This window comes from Squalius cephalus, assembly GCF_949319135.1.
Source record: "Squalius cephalus genome assembly, chromosome: 11".
Lineage (NCBI taxonomy): Eukaryota > Metazoa > Chordata > Actinopteri > Cypriniformes > Leuciscidae > Squalius > Squalius cephalus.
Genome location: NC_137132.1, coordinates 35,486,293 through 35,508,870, shown reverse-complemented (window position 1 = coordinate 35,508,870; position 22,578 = coordinate 35,486,293). Strand labels below are relative to the sequence as shown.

Here is a 22,578-nt window from a genome sequence, read left to right as displayed (position 1 = left end):
CAAATGCGGGTGAATTCTGCAATTGGCGGGTAACACTGTCAATCTACCTGCCACATTGGCAGGCAGCCAATGAGAATCGACCCTTCGCGGGGAGTTTGATTGACAGGCGATCTGGCCAATCATAATCCGCGGAAATTTTTTTTTGTCCGACAAAGCAGTCAGGAGAGTTCAACGTTGGAGGATTTGAACTTGAAAAAACGGAGTGTACTGAGTAAGCCTACTGACATCTTTCCGCATTTAAAACTTCATTCCTTCTTATGTTCATTCATGTTTATTTGATGCTATAAATTAACTAGAAGGAAGAGATGATCGGTTCACGAGCAGCTTTAACTGAGGCACCACAGCGATCTGTCAGACACATTACAGAGCCACAAAACGGTATTGTCTAAATTTCTTTAAAAATGACCAAATTTTAACGTTGAGACTTTGTTTAATATCAAAAGTAACCTGTGGACTGTCTTGTCTGTCAGCGTGTTGTCAGTGTCTCTGCTGCGCGATGTGTTTTTCATTGCGTGAGATCATGGTTTGGCGTGAGCGCGGTGTAGCTTGTCGGACATAGCAACAGAAACTAAAGGGGACGGGTCTTTGCGAAGGGTTTTTTTTTTTTTTGCGACTGTTGTTCTTTGACATTCAAACGAATTAAACTTTTTACCAGCCAGTTTTTTTTTTTTTTTTTTTTTTTAAAAAAAAAAAAAAATTTCGCCTCATAAAAGGTGAAAAAAAGAGGAATTGCATTTTGGAAACATTTGTTCTTTAACTTGTAAGAATATGCTGTCAAGTTATTAACGAGATCCATACAAGTAATAACTCTTAGAATACAGATAGCAGTACAAAACTGGCTGGTAAAAAGTCACTGTGGCGGGTGGATTTTTAAATCCACCTGCCACAGTGGCTGGTGGTCAAAAAAGTTAACTTCAGGCCCTGCCACCATATAATTCACTGACTTGAACTAGCCCATAATTACAAAAAAATTGTTTTATATACAGTTGCAATCGAAATTTTTCAACCCTATTGCAAATCAGGTTTATTGGCAAAATGTAGGCCTACAGACTTTCAGCTGTTTGCAATGAACAAATCAAACAAAAGTAATTGAAATAGCTCAACACAACAAATGTTTCAAGTGGTTTCCCCAAATTTAACTAAAAATACAACTTTTAATGACTTCTGCAGTTTCAAAATTATTCAATTATTCATGCCTTAATTATTCAAGTCTCAAGCACACTTGATGGAACTAATCAAGGGCTTCATTAGTTGCACCAGGAGTGCTTGAGCTAGAACACATGAAATATCTGAACTGGCTAGTTTTATTAAGTGTCACAGTTGACTGCATGTTAGAAATATGGCAAAGTCAAAAGAATGTTTGCAGCAAGACTTGGTGGCAACAGGAACTGAGATTTAAGCTGCACAGTGGCGGAATAAACACATGCCAGAACTCCAATACGTACACAACTACTGACCCAAAAGCACAAGAAGGGTTGGCTCCAATTTGCTCGAAATCATATAAATAAGCCACAGCAAATTTGGGATTCTGTTCTGTAGAGCGATGAAACAAAACTGGAACTTTTCGGCCCTCTGGATCAGCGGTGTGTCTGGAGGAGGAAGAATGAAGCATATGCTGAAAAGAACACTGTCTAAAGTTAAGCATGTTGGTGCTCGGTGATGCTCTGCGGCTGCTTTGCATCCTCTGGCACTGGAAACCTGCAGCGTGTGGAAGGCAAGATGGATTTATTGAAGTATCAAGAAATCCTAGGAGAAAACATCATGCCGTCAGTGAGGAAGCTGAAGCTTGGGCGTCATTGGACTTTCCAACTGGACAATGATCCCAAAGCAATTCTCAAATTCCACCAAGGCTTGGTAGCAGAAGAAGTCCTGGAAGATTCTACAGTGGCCATCATTGTCACCTGACTTGAACCCCATTGAAAATCTCTGGTGGGATTTGAAGGTGGCGGTTGCAGCACTCAAACCCAAGATTATTACTGAACTGGAGGCCATTGCTCATGAGGAATAGGCTAAGAGTCCACAGAAACGCTGCCAGAAGCTGGTGTCTCGTTTGCAGCAGGTCATAACAGCAAAAGGATGTTCTACTCAGTACTAAAGATGAAGGGGTTGAATAATTTTGTGACTGCAGACGTCATTAAAAGTTGCATATTCAGTTAAATTTGGGGAAACCACTTGAAACATTCGTTGTGTTGAGCTGTTTCAATTACTTTTGTTTGATTTGTTCATTGCAAACAGCTGAAAGTCTGTACATTTTGCCAATAAACCTGATTTGCAATGGGGGTTGAATAATTTCGATTGCAACTGTATGTACACTACTGTTCAAAAGTTAAAACGATCTAATTAAAGAATCCTGAAAATAAAAATATTAAGCAGCATAACTGTTTTCAATATTAATAATAATATTAATAATAAATGAGCACCAAAATCAGCATATTAGAATGATTTCTGAATGATCATATGACACTGAACACTGGAGTAATGATACAGAAAATTCAGCTTTGCCATTACATGAACAAATTACATTTAAAAAAAAAATCTAAATAATAACCATTTATATTACAGTTTTTATTGCAATTGTGATGAAAAAAAAAATGCAGCCTTGGTGAGCAAAAACTTAATGTCATCATAAACTTCTATAGCGGTGAACGGGAGACGACAGCAAATATAATTTTTACATTTTCATTTGCTCCGAAAGCATAAGAAAAAAAATCTGTGAAAGAGTTTCCGCGACTTTACAAAAGAGGGAAAAAATTTCGAGAGGTTGATTACGTTGGCCAGAAGAGAGAAAGATGTCAAATTTGCCATCACTCCCTCAGCTGTTGTATTAGAAACAGCCTTGCAGCAGCGTTTTTGCCATATGAAAAAGTTAAATAACATAATATACCATATAGCATCATAAATGTGTATTAAAAGTGAAAATATGAAAAACTTTACTAAATTTGCGGAAACGCATCATCACAGTCCATGAAAATGGTCCATTGTGTTTATTGTGCCTCTTTTTCTTCATTATTTCTCTGCTGAGTATCAACAGACTGAGACTTGAAATTGCAGAGACCCCAAACATAGAGTATTAAGAGGCATGGGGAGTTTTGCACTGTAACAATGACACCATAAAATAAAGTCTAACCCCAAATACTGTTTTGATATATATATATATATATATATACATAAAAAAAAATTTATATAAGCAAGCAATAGTATTTATTATTATTATTATTACTTGAAAATGGAAAACTGGCCAGAAAAGGACATCCTCTACACACCGTGTGTGTGTGTGGTTTGTAAACATGACGTTAACTAGCCTATGGCAGCCCAGAAATGGCTCCAGTGATCAGGGACACAAAACCCCATGTGATATCCACTCTTCCCCCTCTTCCCTCTGATGTCCAAGCACATCTATCCATCCATCTCTCCTTCTCCAGGAGCGATTCACTGCTTCCTACAGAGACGCTGTCTCTTCCTGATGAGCACAGAAAGGCCAGCGCAAGCTAACAAACATCATCATGTAAAACACAAACAGGTCATTGTTGAGACACACGAGTCAGAGGTTTGGGGCACTGGATAAAAACAAGTTACCGTGGTGACAGAAAGCTGTAACCCTTTAATAAGAACAATTAGCAGAAAACAATTACTCACAAAAGAGACAACATCACTTCTTTTCCTCTTGACACTCCCTTTCCTTTCCCCTCATCACACTAATTTTGTTTTCTTTTTATAATCACTCATCCAATTTCACAAGTGCTTATTATCTTAGCACCCTCCCCCCATATCTCTATTTTTTTTTTTTTTTTTTTTTTTGTCATTTAGCAGCTTCCCCTGTCTATGGCTAAATGACTTTATTCTTGTAATTGTATCTGTCTCTCTCTGTGGCAAACGTCTGTGCTGGAAAAAAAAAACATCCCAATTAAATTATAACCTTCAAACCGAATCACAACACTGCTGAGTGCAGACACAGGAAGACATTATTGGCAAATGAATATACATTTTTATTGAACTGGTACATCTTCACCTTATTATTATTTTTTTTTATCTTCATCAGTTTTTTTTTCCTCTACAGATGTTGTCCATTTCCTGCAGTTCTGTGGGGAGCACAGATCTCCCATCCCTCTCATTCCCTCCCTCTCTCCGGACGCCCTGAACATGCTCGCATCGATTTCTGAATTACAGTGCAATATTAAATAATTAATATACTTGCCATGATCGATGTTTTGCCTTAGCCCAATATTACATTATCAATCAAACTTGGTTTAATGTAATAATATTGAAAATGTGTCAGGGGTAGTTTGGCTGGTTTACAATTTGTGTGCGAGAGAAGCATGTCATGAAGCATTTTATATTGTTTAAATGGACAGTGGTGGAAGATGAAACAAGATCAGTGTTGACCTTGAGCTATAAATCGATAGCACAATCGATAGATCGGCTTATAATGATCTTAATAAACATAAACCTACTCCAGCCAAAACACATAGCGTTTCCAGTGCGCAACAGTGGAAGATATACGCACTGGCCAGTTGTATATAATAATACCAAACCTAACCAAACCAAACCCTGTAGTCAATATTTTATCCCCTAAAACTAATCTTTGATCACCAAAATAAAATATAAAAGTTTTTTTCTTTAAAAAAAAAATATTCATGCCTTAAAATAGCTTGATTGTAACTCTACACCCTTGCCTCAATTAGTATTCGCGGTTATATGAATATGCAAATGAGCCCCACCTCCACTCACTCACAGCAGCTCAGAGATCCACTCGTGATCTGATTGGTTACAAGGTAGTTTGTGGCGTCAGAAACACCAGCGATTTCAAAGCGTGTTTTTGAGACTGTCTTTGGTTCACTGCAGTTTTAAGGAGGAAATACTCAGCAATGCTGTTGACTTATGAATTTACACATGGTTTGTCTTAAAGCTTATTAAAAACACCACATAGACATATAAACAACATTAAATGCTTGAGTTTCACCTAAGTCACCGAAGGACTAAGTTTTAGATTTATCCAATTGAGTTTATGGTTACTGTTTTGATAAATGTGTTTTTAGCTTTTCAGAAAATGTGAAACAGACTGAAACGCAAGTCATTATTTGGTGAAAATCCTACGCTTCGTCAAGTAAATACACACAAATAAGTTTTGAAACAGCTACAGCGCAAGGTTTCAGATGTGTTGGAACATTGTGGACAAATGTTCTGAACTATGAACGATGTGTTCCATTAAGGAGAAAAGGGATTCTGGTTTGTACACGCATGACATGCAGGAAATAAAACATGTATTGTGGCCACAAATTAGGAATTTGTTCTCTCATTTTAGTAAATTGTGGGCAAGTTTAGTAAAACCTAACCCTAACCCTTGTTTTTATTTAAATAAAATAAGGGAACAAATTATTACGACGTGGCCAGGATTTAGTAAAACGAGGGAATTAATTAGTGAAACATGCTAACGTATTAGTAAGTGGTGGGAACAAATTGGTAATTTGTGGCCAATATACAATACTTATATTTTTGACATGTGGGGCTCCTTAGGTTTAGAATGATACAAGGGTAAGCAAATATTTTGGGTGACAAATTATTATTATCCAATTTTGAATTGGACAGGAACTGCAGTGCACTTCCTACACTTCACCTTTAAAATTGTAAAGCGACTAAAATAAAAGGGAAAGAGAGAGAACCAAAAAAAAACAAAGAGAGCTAATAAAGAGGAAATCGGTCAATGAACGAGTAGTCAGCATGAAGGACGGGGAAAAAAAAGTTCCCTCTGCATGGCTTCCCGTAAAGAAGTCATTATTTATCTCGACTTAATTAAGTAAAAGAGGACAAACAAGTCAAAGTGTTAACAGAGCTTGATGCAATGCCAGCCATTTGCTTACAGGTCAATAGTGCCAAATAGGAAACGTCTGACCAATCTGTCAAATTCAAGAGGCCCTGACTGACGTCTCTCTGAGTGTGTGTTCATTCCCAACTGCATCGTATCCATGTGTTATTATCCTTTTCTTCTGAAAGCCCCTGTTCTCCATCTCTCTCTCTGTCCATCATCTTGTCTTCTGCACAGGCATGACAGAATTAATTAAAGTGCCCCTATTATGCTTTTTCGAATATTCCCTTTCATGCAGTGTGTAATACAGCTATCCGTGAATGTACACGAACTGCTCGGTTGTGAAGTCGAAAGTGCACGATAAATACATTTATTGTCTCTCAAAAGAAAAAATCGACTCTGAACCGCCAAAACGAGTCGTCAGTAATTCGAATCCCACTTCCGTGACGGCTACATGTCACTGGGTAACACATTTGCCTAATGCCCGCCTATGGTCTTCATTGGCTGCCCGCGAACAATGTTTACTTCGACCCATCCTCAAATGCTGTAGCTGGTGCTGCGTATATGTCGAGAAGACGCTGTTTTCTCCGCTGCAAAAGCAAATTCTCTATGTAAACACTTCCAAAGGATGAGGATGTGAAGAGTAAAATTACCAGCAGTAACCTTTTGACGATTGTTTTTCAAATCTATATGAGGACTAAATTGGATTTACAAAATCCTTATCCATTGAAGATGGGTCGGCTCCCAGTTTATTAGGACCAACTTGCTCCTCAAAATCACAACCTGTAAGTATGACTTAAATTTTTAAATGGTAAAATCGACGTCATCATTACTGTCTTTACAGTGTGTACAATCACTGAGCTTTAAGAAGCCTCTGGAGCTGAAGTTCAGTTCTGATAATGAGCGTTTATTTTCCGTCAGGCGCTGTAGACCAATCACCACAGACTGGGCCATCTGGCCAATCATAGCAGAGCAGACCAATCACAACAGACTGGGCCATCTGACCAATCAGAGCAGAGCAGACCAATCACAACAGACTGGGCCATCTGACCAATCATAGCAGAGCAGACAAATCACAACAGACTGGGCCATCTGACCAATCAGAGCAGAGCAGACCAATCATAGCAGAGCAGACCAATCACAACAGACTGGGGCCATCTGACCAATCAGAGCAGAGCAGAGCAGACCAATCACAACAGACTGGGCCATCTGACCAATCAGAGCAGAGCAGACCAAATCACAACAGACTGGGCCATCTGACCAATCAGAGCAGAGTAGACCAATCACAACAGACTGGGCCATCTTTTTCTTTTCTTTTTTTTCTCTATCAGGTCACCTGATGGAGTTTTTTCGGTTCCTTGCCACTGTTGCCTTTGGTTTGCTCAGTTGGGGATATTTAATTTAATTAATCAATCAACAATACTATTGATCAACATTACCAAACGTGGACGTTTTCCACTAGAAACAAACATTGATGTATTATTTTAATTTAATACTGTGAAGCTGCTTTGATACAATCTGTATTGTGAAAAGCGCTATATAAATAAACTTGACTGACCAATCATAGCAGAGCAGACCAATCACAACAGACTGGGCCATCTGACCAATCATAGCAGAGCAGACCAATCACAACAGACTGGGCCATCTGACCAATCATAGCAAAGCAGACCAATCACAACAGACTGGGCCATCTGACCAATCATAGCAGAGCAGACCAATCACAACAGACTGGGCCATCTGACCAATCATAGCAAAGCAGACCAATCACAACAGACTGGGCCATCTGACCAATCATAGCAGAGCAGACAAATCACAACAGACTGGGCCATCTGACCAATCAGAGCAGAGCAGACCAATCACAACAGACTGGGCCATCTGACCAATCATAGCAGAGCAGACCAATCACAACAGACTGGGGCCATCTGACCAATCAGAGCAGAGCAGAGCAGACCAATCACAACAGACTGGGCCATCTGACCAATCAGAGCAGAGCAGACCAATCACAACAGACTGGGCCATCTGACCAATCAGAGCAGAGCAGACCAATCACAACAGACTGGGCCATCTGACCAATCAGAGCAGAGCAGACCAATCACAACAGACTGGGCCATCTGACCAATCATAGCAGAGCAGACCAATCACAACAGACTGGGCCATCTGACCAATCATAGCAAAGCAGACCAATCACAACAGACTGGGCCATCTGACCAATCATAACAAAGCAGACCAATCACAACAGACTGGGCCATCTGACCAATCATAGCAGAGCAGACCAATCACAACAGACTGGGCCATCTGACCAATCATAGCAAAGCAGACCAATCACAACAGACTGGGCCATCTGGCCAATCATAGCAGAGCAGACCAATCACAACAGACTGGGCCATCTGACCAATCAGAGCAGAGCAGACCAATCACAACAGACTGGGCCATCTGACCAATCAGAGCAGAGCAGACCAATCACAACAGACTGGGCCATCTGACCAATCAGAGCAGAGCAGCTCTCGGAAAGGAGGGATTTTGAGAGACAGATTCATCCAGCGAGTTATTTGAGAATCATTGAAAAATGTGGTGATGTGCGATGTACAGTATAAACCTTTTTTGACCTTTGATGAATGTAAACCTGTTTTTCTGTATTCTGAAAATCTTCCTGTATTTTGAAAAGTCGGTGAAAAGCAGAGGTCAAGCTTTTAGCCCATCGCTCAACACAGATGCATTAATGTACAGCTTTAGTAGGTAGTGGTTTTGTTCTGGCCCACTTTAACCCTGCCAGTGTCTTACAGGTGTCTACAGACAGGTCAAAGCGTATCCTAAGGAGGGCATCATTTCTGCAGGGGCATTTCAACCGAAGGTGACCCCTGGAAAGCGGCTATTTTGCACAGGGCACCGATTCGATCAGCGGTGGCCCGGGGTCAAGATGATACGCAGCTGTTTATGAGCTTTAAATGTGATCTACATTGGCCCCAAAAAAGTAGTTATAAACTGGGCTGTTTTTCAGATAGAGTTTTTAACCAGATAGAGTCAAGGTGATTTTTAGTCGATTTATAAAGTTCACAAAGGTGTCCTGGCAAACACAAGTGTTGCTCATTGCATGAACTATGGACATGTTATAAAAATGCCTTTATTTAATATTTTGTTATATAATATGGATGTAGATTTTCAGATATATATGTCAGTAAAATTCACTCCGAATACCATGTAAATCTCATCTTAACACATTTATTGAATGGTTATGCTCTTATTAATCTGGACTTCACATCTGAACATCAACATTTGCCATAATAATTTCATCTGAACTGTTTTAAGTCAAGTTAAATCACATTTATTTAGCACTTTTCACAATACACATTGTTTCAAAGCAGCTTTACAGTATATCATGTTAATGTTTAAAATATATTTATATCTTCATGGCTTAGTAGTTTAGTTTACATTTTTGCAACAATATAAACAATCAAGCAGCCAAGATTTGCTATATAGTGTGTACTGTATGTTTGTACAACTTTTAATATATCACTGGGCAATAATATAGTTCACATTTATTTTAAATGATATATAAACAATCAAGTAGAAGAGATTTGCTATACATAGCGCTTAACGTGAGCGTACTATATGTATCCGGGTAAGGTTGGATATACTTGTTGTAGTTTCAACTTGTTATTAATTATACATTTGGTTAATTTCAGTTATAAATTTGTAATCTGGTGAAATTGACAATTATGAAACCTGTGAGGTTTTGTTCAATTTACAACAATTTGGTTAAGTGACCATCTTAATTATTTAATTAATTACCAATAAATAATATTTTATGGTCAAATTATTTTATTTTTTTGTCAATAGCGATAGATGAATGTGTTCTCTTTTGTGTAAATTAAGAGCTTTTTTAAGTTTGTTAATGTGGATTTCATTTAGATTCTTGTGGTAAAAATCGGGGTATTTTAATTGCATGGTATTTTCAAAGGGCAAACAGCTGCAATTTAGTCCAGAAAATGGTGATGTATTATGGATGTCTGACTTTTTTTAAACCAAAAAAAAAGAAATTCAAAAACATTTTAATATTTAAAAAAAAATGACCCCTTAAGGTTCTCATTTAAAAAGAGAAGACAGACTGAGAAAGAGAGCAATATGAAGAAAGGTTCAAGATCAAGCAAGTCACATTATGCATCATCAAATGTGTCAGTGAGTGCTCATATGTTGTCCAATGCCTGATTAAAAAAAAACTATGGTGGGTTTATTAAAGGAGATGATGATAATGGAGAGATGCATCCTTCATCCATATGATCCACTCATCAATGTCTCTCTGGCTTCCTGTGTGGCAGGGAAATGACAGGAGAGCCGAGGAGAGCGTGGCAGAGTGATAGACTTGGCTGTGCAATAAAATGGAGGACAAGGAGGTTGATTGTCATCTCCATATCACGTACTTAGCAGCGGCACTGAATTGAAATTGAAATTGTGTTCCTGAGTGTATAGCACTGCTGGCCCTTTTGATTTCTCTGTTAAACTGTTCAGAGAGGAGGGGCAGGCACACACACACACACACACACACACAAGAGTATGCTGGTAAGGCTGCCACCATCACATTTCAGCATAAGTAGGTTGATAATAGCAAAGGCTGGCCAGTGAGTCTTTAATCAGATCAAAACCTCCCTTCTTTTAGAGCTCAAGTCCCTAAAAAGGGAGACAGAGAGAGAGAAACAGAGAGGGTGGGATAGAGAGATTTATAAATAACAAAACTGGGCTCTTAGCATAATCCTAGCACAGCAAAGATTCAAAATCCATTAAAAACCAGGAAAACTCTTCATAGGACACAAAAGAAGTGAAAGAAAGACTGGAGGGTTAGATGACAACTCTGCCACGATCGGCTCCGAACACAAGACTGGAGCTTTCTTCTGTTTTCATGAGGAATGGAGGGCAGCATGTGGTCGGAGATGCTCTTTCCCTGGCAGACAAGTGTTCAAGAGCCAGATGAGAGTTTAAAAATGAATACATAGTTCACCTACAAAAATACAATTTGGTTTAACCACCCTCTTGTCATTGTCAACATGTATGGCTTTCTCTTTTAGAACACAAAAAAAGATGGTCACACTTTACAAAGAGTTTCCATTTGTTAACTGAAAAATACTCCTAAAGTATGTATTATTCTTAGTTAATGTTCTTTTCAACATTTACTAATGCATGATTAAAATCAAAAGTTGTATCTGTTAATATTACTTAATGGACCTGAGCTACAATGAACATATTTTTAATAACAAATGTTAACAAAGATAAATAAATATGGTAACAACTGTATTGGTCATTTTTAGTTAATGCATTGACTGTCGTCAACTAATTGGACATTATTGTAAAGTGTTACCACAGAGATATTTTGAAGAATACATTTGACTGTAGCCTTTTTTCTCTCTCTCTCTCTCTCTCTCTGTTTTTTTTTGTTGTTGTTGTTGTTGTTGTTGCTGTTGTTGTTGTTGTTGTTGTTGTTTTTGAGTTTGGAAAGAAATCAGAATGAGTAAATGAAGACCAAATTTTAACTATTGGACAAACTGTATATTTAAAGGAACATTTTATCTAAAAATGAAAACTTACATAATTATTTACACACCCGTGTGTCTTTCCAAACCAATATGATACAAATCCATATAATAACTTTGCTTGAAGAGCAGTTGCCATTCAGAAAAGCACACATATTATTTGAAGAAATCATAGGACTTCAAAGGACATTGTACACAGAGCAAGTCTTACTGACTACTTTTAAAATACTACCTTTTTGATGACTTTGAATAATAAAAATTATGATTTAGGTTAGTTGATTTATTTTAGTTTTCTTTTGCAGTGTTTTATGTAATTATTTTGTTCTCTCTCTGTACAACACTTTGGTAGTTTTGGAAGTGCTTCATAAATAAAGATTAAGTTGAGTTTTATCAGCCTATTAAAACAACTCATTGCTTGAACAACATGATTTCTGCGAACAGTAAAAACTAGGCTAATACACCCGTGCATAATTGCAGTGTTATCTGACATTAACTTTATATTCTGCCCTCAGGCTCCTGCATAAGTTGCTTTTCCTTGCATCAGTGAGCCTGTTATATTATTAATACATATTAAAACAACTTACCAATACCTACATGAAAGTATTAAACTGTTACTCTAACATATTAAATAATTAACTATGCCAACAGTCTGGATCGTGCCACAATAAGATAAAGAAAACGTGTCATGGTCTGTTACATGAAGCCGGTTTCTGTGGCTACCCCGGTAAGTTTGAGTTTAGTCTGAGCAAACTCTTGTTTATCAGTCTCAAGAAAGTGGACCAGGTTTTTTGCTGGTCTTCATTACTCTGGTAACTCACGCTACATGGCTACTCTGGAGAAAGTTTGATTCTGTGTTAGAGATTGCAAACCAAAATTCAATCTGTTTTGAGTAAAGTGACGTAGTCTAGAGCAAAAATTTTACATTGTTCATTTTTCAAATACTCCACAATTTGTTTTAGAAAACTGTTGAGATTATAACCATTTTACTATATTTACTACACCTTAGGTAATTCCACATTGAAATGCTAAAAGGACCCAGATAATATTGCTGGCACCTTCTCGAAGTAGTTAAAGATATGATTCTCGTTTACTTTGGACCAGTGGTGAGTTGAAAGTGCCTGCAGTATAAAACCACATATTCAGCCAGTTTAATTAGAGTAAATGACTATTTCCTCTGATTTGTGTCTCTGTGTGTACCGCAATAAGCGTGGACAAATAAAAGAAACCCAGAAAATAATCTTGAGGAGGTCAGACACAAGACTGTAGCCAAGTAATCTCAAGGCTACAGGAGCATCTCCAGAGGCGTTGATGTTCCGGTTTCCATTGTACATAATGTTGTGAAGAAGTTTAAAACTAAATTAAGCTTTCAAAGAAAACAAGACCTTCCCTACAGCCGGACATGGAGGCTTTGCTGCCTTGAACATGTGCATGGTGAATCCCAATGTGTTTTGTAACACAACGTTGGATGCAGTGTCAGAAAGCAGAGACGTCATCGAAGGTCATGGGACTTCCAGCAGGACAATGACCCCAAACACACTTCAAAAAGCACCCAACAATGGTTCAAGACAAACACTGGACTGTTCTGCAGCAATGAGTCCAGATCTAAAACCCAAATCCGACAGCAGTTATGAGAAAACACTCTTCTAAGATGGGAGAACTGAAGCAGTTTGCACAAGAGGGGTGAGAAAAACAGCCTGTAAGGAGGTGCAAGAAGCTCTCCGATGTTAAAGGTAGTGCTTGAATGCAGTTATTTTAACCAAAGACTGTGCTACCAAATATTAAGTATAGGGGCCCTATTTTAAGGATCTAAGTGCATGGTTTAAAGCGCATGTGCAAGTGCACTTACGGTGAGTCCGAATCCACTTTTACTAGTTTAACGATGGGGAAAATGGTCGGCATGGTCTAAAAGGGTCATCCCTATTCTCTTAATGAGTAATGGGTGTGTTTTGGGGCGTAACGTGCAATAAACCAATCAGAGTCTCATCTCCCATTCCCTTTAAAAGCCAGTTGTGCCTGTGCCATGGTGGATTCGCTATTTACATGACGGAATTTGCAAGCGGAAAGACTGAACGCTTCTCCTGAGAGGATCTAGATGTGCACGTGTGCGAGGTTAAAGCTCACAAGCAGACCATCTATGGGACAAAGTACACGCGCGTTGTGGACCCGCCTATAGGCACATATTACTAACACGCTCTTTAAATAAATAAAAAAATACTGCACCATTGACTTTAGGCCAGGTTTCAGTTGGTCAATGGCTCAGTTTATTTCAGTGCCTCAAAATAGCAACGCACCAACAATGCGCCTGAACACACCTGGTTTTCAGACCAGCAGCCCATGGGCGCACAGATGGGCGCAAATACATCTGCTATTTAAACAATGTGGCGCAGAACGTGAAAATGAAAACTGCGTCGGGGATGAAACTAGCAAAACACACTCGCGTCGTGCCTGGAGCTGCATTGCCCCGGGTGTATGATAGGGCCCTAGGGTGTCAAGTGCAAAATTAAAGCAGTTCACAGTGAAAGAAAATCGGCCAGATTTGTAATTACATCGCCTTACTTATTTATTATATTAATTTTACATGATTATATATTACTTATATTATGCAATTGATGCATTACACACATAAGCAATTATATTTTGGTAAAAAAAAAAAAAAGGTTTTCATTGAAATTATTACAAATATACATATAAATGCTTTATGATTATATTCAATTATAAATACATATAAATAAAGCTTTAATTAATTTATTATCTAAATAAATTCAGTTGATGTACTTGCATTGATATAGTCAGATATTTTCTTTCTCAAACCTTCACTGCAGCAGTGGTGTTTCTTCCTGCCTTTTAAATGTGTTCATTTATTTATTTATTTATAGTAGAATGATTTTCTTAATCTTCAGCAGAGAAGTGAATCAAACTGACGCTCTGCATGTTTCATGTGATTGGATGTTCGCTTCAGATGTCACACACTCCAGAGTTAATCAAAAACCCTGAATAAAACCCTAAGGTGACAGAGAACATTTATAGCGAGCATAGTGATGCTGCTGAAACCGGGTTGAATATGTTTGGTTTGGTCAACTCCAAACCCACTCTGAAACTCACATTTGTTCAACTAGCTTTACGCAACAGGACTCAGATTACGGGTATGTGACTGTGTAAGTGATCGTTGGCTTTAGATAACACAAAAGGAAATATTTTAAAGAATGTTCTCACTGCTCCTTTCCATAAAGCAAAACTTTGAGGGAACTGGGGCTGTCGAGCAAAAAAAAAAAAAAAATGATGCTTTCAATGATTTGCGTCCAATTTGACAAAACGCACTGTGAGGCAACAGGTTTGACAATAAGTAAGCTTGAATGAGAGTTGAGCATTAGGCTGTCCTACAAAGGCCAACACATTAACTACACCAGCGCTGAAATGAAGAAAATGGCTCTGACTGAAGTTGCACCCATCTGTCACAGGATCATAGTTGCACCTGATTTGAAACTTGATTTCACTCAACCCAAATTTTGAAAAAATGTGTAGTTTTAGTGTTTCTTCTGTACTGAAGACTTAATTTTTAGTTGACCTTTTTGGAGCTTTTATGCTGTATGAACATAACATTTTATGCTGTATAAGAACATAATTTGTTAGTCATATGTGTTTGGAATGACATGACGGAGAATAAATAATACTTTGGAATAAATATTCCTTAAGTTAGTGTGAATAATGGGTGACAGGTAACTAATAAGGGTGACTAGCAATTTCAATTATTTTTCACTGATAAATATTTAGCTATTTCCTGTTATCCAGAACAAACTCTTCCTAAAATACCATATCAAATTCTTTAACGAATTCGAATTCCATTGTATAACTTGAATAGTGTGAAAACAAACCACAAGGGAATTGAGCAATGGGAGTCAAAATTAGTTTCATATTAAAACAACTTACAATACAAGATGGTACAAAATGCATAAATCCTTCAACCTTGATATTTGGTTAAAAACTTTTTTTTTTATGAAGATAACTGATTTTCCAATTTTTTGTTAAGAACTATCATTAGGAGAATATAAAACTGATCAAATAATTATTTGGGATTTGAATACAGTCACAAAAGGAACTGATAGATTACACTTTCACTTTGTGCCTCAGACCATTCTCAACGAAAACATTTATTTTCAAAGCCACAATTTTGAATAAAATAAAGACTTTTGGTTGAAAGGAAGAAGATAATCTATAGCAGGAGAAAGACAGTGGGTGGACACAGAAATCCAGTACTCTCTTTACATCCTCACTCAATTTTATTGAAATAATCACAATGAAATCAATAAGTTTCTGTATGGAATGACAATTTGTTTCCAGACTTGCAGTTTTTTTCTTCTTCTGAGGCAGAGCTCAGTTGGTTAGAGCACAATGAGCAGGGCAGGAGGTATTGAAATGGCTCATGGAGATATTCTTGCTGCCAACACTGCAATTGGACAATGCCATGGCATCTGTCATGGCAGCATGTAAAAAGATGGTGCTGGCACCGCATACAAACAGTATCAAAGAGGAATTGAGAAGGAGGGAGAAACAAGCACTTCATTTGCAAACGGCACCCATGCACTTAGACACTGGAGTTAACAAGGTAATCAGCTTCATCACATTACTGAATAATATAGACATCTGTCCACCGAGTTTCTACAGCAATGTGACATCTCCAACCTGACACACACAGTGTTAAGAAAAACACAAGGCTGTACACCTATTTTCTAAAACATCTGTTCTATCTCCCATCTTTTACTCTCTAAAATCCCGGATCATAAAGCCGTAGCATAGTCAAGAATATAAAGCTCAAAAACGTCAAACCAAATATAGTTATTCTCATTAGTACGCTTGCAACACAGATGAACTGTAGTATTTGATGGAACAATTGTTTATTGCAAGGGTAAGGAGAGTCTGAAGGCACAAAGTGAAGCATTAATTCTGTCATGATAACTCTCGGGAGATTGGTACGGTAATAGAGATTGGCATGGTAATGGATATGGCAATGTTAATGTATTTGGTCTTGGCGGATTTGATCTGCTACACTGCTGCTGCTCCAGAGCAAGCACTTCAGAGACTCGCCACTGCTAATACATTCACAGACATTGCTGTGAATGTAACATACAATGTAGCATACATTAGATACAGGTTGGGGAAGGAGGAGGGTTTCTGAAAGCGCGCTGCATACTGCTAACAGCGACACACCGGTATTTGTTTGAATGTTGAGCCGCAGCTCAATGGACGTTGATGCAATAGCAACCAATTAGCTGTGCCATGTAGATAATGGTGTGATCGCTACCAAATGAGTTAAAGACCTATCAGCCTGTGCCATCTAGAGTTTCATGCCAGAACTAGGTCATTATTTTTGTTGTATATTATTATTTTAATTATAATTATAGTGTTGTCAAAAGAACAGGCACCAGTACCAAATTTTAAAAATGTAATGATATTTCTTTCTGCAGTACCGATAGTATTGAGTACCGACTCCTCTTGGTACTCACTGTTAGGCAGCAGCTTTCAAAACAGATGAATTATAGTGCTCGCTCTGTGAAGAGCATCAAAGGTTTCTATTTACAGCAGGATTTTTGAAGCATTGTAGACAATGTTAAGTGCGTGAACACTATGGCCAATCAGACGTGTTTACGCAAGTCAGAATCCACTCAATACCTCTCGAAATACCAGAATTCTGTTCAGTGCGAACTCATTGGCTGTTGATAAGGGTGTGACGAGATCTCGTCCCATGAGAATTCGCAATAATAAAATGTGACGATATTTCTCATCAAGATGAAAAGCTGTCTTGCGATATCAGTGTGACTGTGTTGAGCAAAACCTTTTACAGTGCTTGCATTATATAGTTCTGTCTTTTGCTGAATATGATAATGCTGCACGATATACACACACCTAAATCAAAAACACAAATTCTGAAGCTGTTCTGTTAATAAAAATAAAATAAAAACTTGTTTCTAATAAGTAACTAGATAAGAACATTTGGGGTGTGAGTGTGTGCAATTTACGTTGTAGAACAAAATGTCCAAGTATCGTCAACTTATGTTTACCACAGACCTTACTCCTACACTGTATAAACCCATATGAAAATCTTGAGGGAACCACTGGCGAATTAGGCCACATTCACACAGCAACAGAATACATTTGTGAGTCCAGTATTTGAGTCCTTACAGTTACGTTCACGCACAGATCAATTATTTATGGGAGTGTCAATCGCATTCTATAACCAGACTCATACCTGTACATTTTCAGCACTTACAACCACATTCTCAGAAAACATGCGCTGTGTGAAACAGAACTGGACTGGACAGCTTCCAGTGCGAGAGATCCGATCTGATATCAATAAATTCAATTACATTTTTTTTTGTAAATAAATTCAATATTTAAATAGTTATAACAGTTTTTGCTCTGGAACCGAAATTTGTACAGAGAACCGTGAAATTGTACTGTTATTTGTACCACCTACTGAAAACACTGACAGGAAAAACAATGAGGTTGGTGCTACGGCCTAGCGTGTAGTGCATGTACTCCACCACACTGAGCAACTCATGCCACTCATTAAGCCATACACTAGGGAATTTAGATGGCATTAATACAGGAAGATGCCCTATTACTCAATTATCTCTGCTCTATTTCTATAAATATGTATACTAATGTACTACATGAATACACATAATGCATTAACCTAGTGATTATTTTCTCTCTTTCTCTCCTTCTGCCTCTCTCTTCCCATCTGTCTGATGTGACTGGCTGGCTGGAGGTAAACAGTGCTGCTAGCTTCCTATTAGAATAATCAATATGACACCTCTCTTGTTTTGGGCCTAAAACCGGATTTGCGCGCAGAGATTTGTATGTGTAAGGCCAGCTCTCAGTCATGGCCCTCTTTTAACCTTAACTAGATTAGAGCGATTATCCGTATGAGCTCCCACCACTGTACAGACTGGATAAGTGGTCACAAAGCCGTCTTTGTCAGGGACCAAGCACTGGGCAGAGGGGCGCTGGCCACCCGTGGGTTATCAGAGCTGGACTCTCGATTCTTATTCATATCTGAGCCCACCTTTATGAATATCTCTCCGCTGTCCCCTGCTTGAAGGGACAGTAAGACCCCTATTCTCTCTTTCCTCAGGATGGGGGGGAAAAAATCCAATCTGGCCTCAAGCGCTATGCTGCCATGTGGCGTCTGCTCTTTGGGGTTTGCTCTGTGACTTCATGTGGAAGGCTGAGAGGTGTTTCTTTGGTGATGCAAAGAGAGCTACAGAACAATATGGGCTACTGATCCCATACAGGCTAAAATTACAAAGGAAAAAGCCTGCATAAATAAAAGGACGTGTTTATAATCTACAATGGAAAATCATCAAATACCCTCTAGAGTAGATGTTTAATAGATCAGTTTGTCACATAAAAAGGTCTATGCTAAAGACAATCTGTGTTGAATGCAGTGACCAAAAAATGTCCTGTCACAGTTTCATAATGAAGCGAAAATATTTTTTGCATACAATTAATAATATTTTAAAAAAATATTGTGATATGGCTTAGTGCGATAATCAAATCGCAAAAGACTGTGACTTAATTACACAAGTAATTATAGTCTGTTGCGGTGTGTGTTTCAGAGCGCTGCGCAGAACCGTGTTCATTTGCATGTGTACAGCTGGTGATCTGGTGTTTTCTCGGTTCATACTAAACATTGCAAACTGAATCTCTGCATGTGTTGCGAGTTTAACATGCATATGAGGACGCAACTTACGCCAGGTTCATTTTCACATTCACATAATCTCCATTATTTTTTGTGGATAAAAGTTTACAGTATTTCACTAAATTTGTAATGAGAAGTGATTATAAACCATGAAGTAAACACATAAACTTAAAAGTTTTTTATGTTAAAATACATGCTCTTAACCCAGTTTATTGTTCATCGACTACTATTAGTATGCTATTCATGGGTTTATCTCCCCCAGAAGTGTAAACATTGAGCACCCCAGGCACCATCTAAACATTGAGACCGGTCCGCTCAGATCGCTCAATCTCTTTCCAGAGTTTGGTGCGTGGCTACGTCGTCTCCGTGTGTCGGCTATATCAACATTCAAGAGAATATAATTCTAACGTTAGTCGTTGTCTAGGACATCTCTCCTCTAGCTAACTTCCCTCTTCATGCTTCTCTCTCCTCCACACCCCCCTTCATGTGCACGCACACTAACCCCCCAACACCCACCCCCAAATCATTCTTGTCGGTTATTGGCTGTAACACAGTTTGTTATGTTTCGTGGTCCAGGCTGGGCCAGTTTGTTTTTGTTGCCGTTTGTGGAGCCTGGGCTGTCTACAGAGACCGCGTTTTACAGTGTGTTCAGGGGACAGACAGCTAGCGGATAGTGAGGAGATGTTTGCTGGATGTGACAAAAACATTTTCGGCCTAAACAATGCGTGACATCGCTTAAAGCACCTTTAAGCAGCGATTCTCAACCAGGGCCCACAAGGGAGATTCAGTCTTAACAAAAAAAAACCATTCAGCTAAAAAAAATCAACATGCAAAGATGAAATCATATTTCTTAATGTAATTTGTTCCCTTTAACAACTACCATTTATTTATTTTTTGTCTTAGCTCTTGGACAACTTGTACTATAGGAGGGAATTTGAAAAGTGTGATATGTTTCCAGGTCAAAACAATTAAAAACGAAGCAAAAGTCTTTTTTTTTTTTCATACGTCATTTACATTTTTAAGGAATTTACATGCATTTGTGTCAAGCTATATAATATTGTACTGGGTAAAAAATGCTATTTGTGATTTAAAAATAATTTAAAAAAAAACCTGTAATCACAAACTAGAAAAGTTGTGTAAATTCACTGGTAATAAACAGTGTAAACCATGAAGAACACTGAGTTACTTCAATTATTAAATTTGTTCATTATAATAACAATTGAGCAGTTTTGTTATTATAGCAAAACTATCAGAAATATCTTCAAATATTGTCTTTGGACAGTGGGGTCATTGAAATCAAACGGGTTGAGAGCCAGTCTAAAAAGAATCCTGTGGGAAACACTGTAATCACACTGAATGAAAACATGAAAACACACCCAAAAAACACAATCATGATAAAAGTGTGCGTTGCTTTTTTAATTCACCTCTAATAAGCCTTTCAAAGGTCTACATTGGGCAGTTTGGTGAAAATAGCAAACTGACTAATGGGGAAGTCATAACAATCTCTTGTCCATAATTCATCAACTTGATTCATTTCGGTCTGAATGGTAAACATGGCACCCACACACTTCCCTGCCCGTGTGTACAGCTGCAAATTAAACAGCTTTCAAACACTCTTACATTTTCAAAGCTGTAACACAGTGAGTGATGTCAACAATCTGTCTATCTCTAAAGAAACGTACACTCGCGCCACAAGAGAAGTACAAGAGAACCAGCCGAGCTGTTTACATAACGCATGATTAAACAGTATAAGGCAAATCAAAACTATATGGATCTCAATATCTCATATCAATCAAATTGCACACAATCAGACTAGGAGAAAGTCAAAACGAGGCGTTGTGGGAGGAAAATCTGACAGATGAGAACAACTGTCCCATTATTGCTAGTTTGCTATACAGTTAAAACCCATAAATAATAATGCAAAAAAAAAAAAAAAAAGATGCAACAGAGACAGCTTGCTATTTTTCTCAATTTGATTAGCTGTGGATATACATTGATTCTGATCTGGTCCATGTTTATTAAAAGAGTAAGAACACTTATTTGTTAGAGCATCTATTGATTAAGTACTTGTCATAATACTGGAATTCCTATGAGCACGCACAGCTTCAGTGAAATGAAATCCGTTAGACACAGAATGTTCATGCTCAGTTTCACAATCATCACAGATAATAATCTTTGTGTTTGGATCAGATGCAAGCAAGACGATGTAAACTCTTCAGAAGCTCGCGGGTCATTGAGCGCCATTAAAGCGCTAGGAAGTGCATTTGGTAATGAGATATTTTGTTTCTACGAACTGTGGTACAAGTCAAAATTTGTGATCGACCAATTTCGTTTTTTTGATCGCCAATGCTAATATCTTAGAAAGCAGATGGCAATTTCTGTAATCCTATTAAAATATTTTTCACAAATATAAATATATTTTTTAAAATATCAATACAAAGGAAGTTAGCGCTGTGACCTAAAAAATTTTTAATTATTTATTTTTTTAATAAAGACATACAATTCACATGGACATGCAGGTTTTATCTAGCCAAACCATCGGTTATTTGTGGTTAAAAAGTAAATAAATGTTTATTTTTTTAGAAAAGGACCAATATTTTTGTCTAGATGAGACTCTTATTCCTCGGCTGGGATCGTGTAGAGACTTTGAAGGCGCACTGAAACTGCAATTTGGACCTTCAATCCGTTGGATCCCATTGAAGTCCACTGTATGGAGAAAAATTCTGGAATGTTTCCCTCAAAAACCTTAATTTCTTTTCAACTGAAGAAAGAAAGACATGAATATATTGAATGACGTGGGGGTAAGTATCAGGAAATTTTAATTCTGAAGTGAACTACTCAAAAGTCAAATGACTGTTGACTAAGGTGGAGCGAACTGACGTGAAGTGTTATTTCGCTGTCTTATGGAAGGTGTTTGAGAGAGAGAGAGAGAGAGAGAGAGAGAGAGAGAGAGAGAGAGAGAGAGAGAGAGAGAGAGAGAGAGAAAGAGAGAGAGAGCATGTGACAAGGGACAGTGAAATAAACACACACTGTAGCTAAACGGGGAAGTGGATGTGTTGACAAGCACATTTCCATAACGCTCCTAAATCCAGAAAGAGGTCTGTCATGTCGGGATCTCATAAGCAGCTGTTCCGGTTCTAATCAGTCCTCCCTCTGTCTGTCTGGCCCATAAAACAGCGCAAACACATTACAGGCCCATCAGGCTCAGCTCAGCGTGTGCGCGTCCCTGCGAAACGCCCGTAAAAGAGGGCCGTAGTGAGGCACTACTGATTAGATATGAGTTTGTTGTGGATGGCGACTGCACCGCTCAGCATGAGCAGATCACTTTAATTGGATTGTGGGATTTCATTTGGTTTTGCCTGAGCGCCGTCATCACGCTCCAGGGCTGGATCTCTGTGTGTGTGAGTGACTGCGATTGTGCTTATGATTAAACTAAACTAATAAACCCCTACAAGGCAGTAAAACAAGAATTGTGAACATAATCAGAAAATGCTTAACATGTTAAAAGCTTGGCAACCTTTGACAACATGTGCCCGTCCTACAGCCCAGAAGCT

At 38.2% G+C, this 22,578-nt stretch overlaps 1 protein-coding gene across 2 annotated transcripts in view; it reads right to left on the bottom strand.

Annotated features, from left to right (window-relative positions):
- Window positions 1-22,578, bottom strand: part of rsrc1 (arginine/serine-rich coiled-coil 1) — a 140,686-nt gene that overhangs the window by 67,183 nt on the left and 50,925 nt on the right. The gene's annotated exons all lie outside the window — the stretch shown is intronic.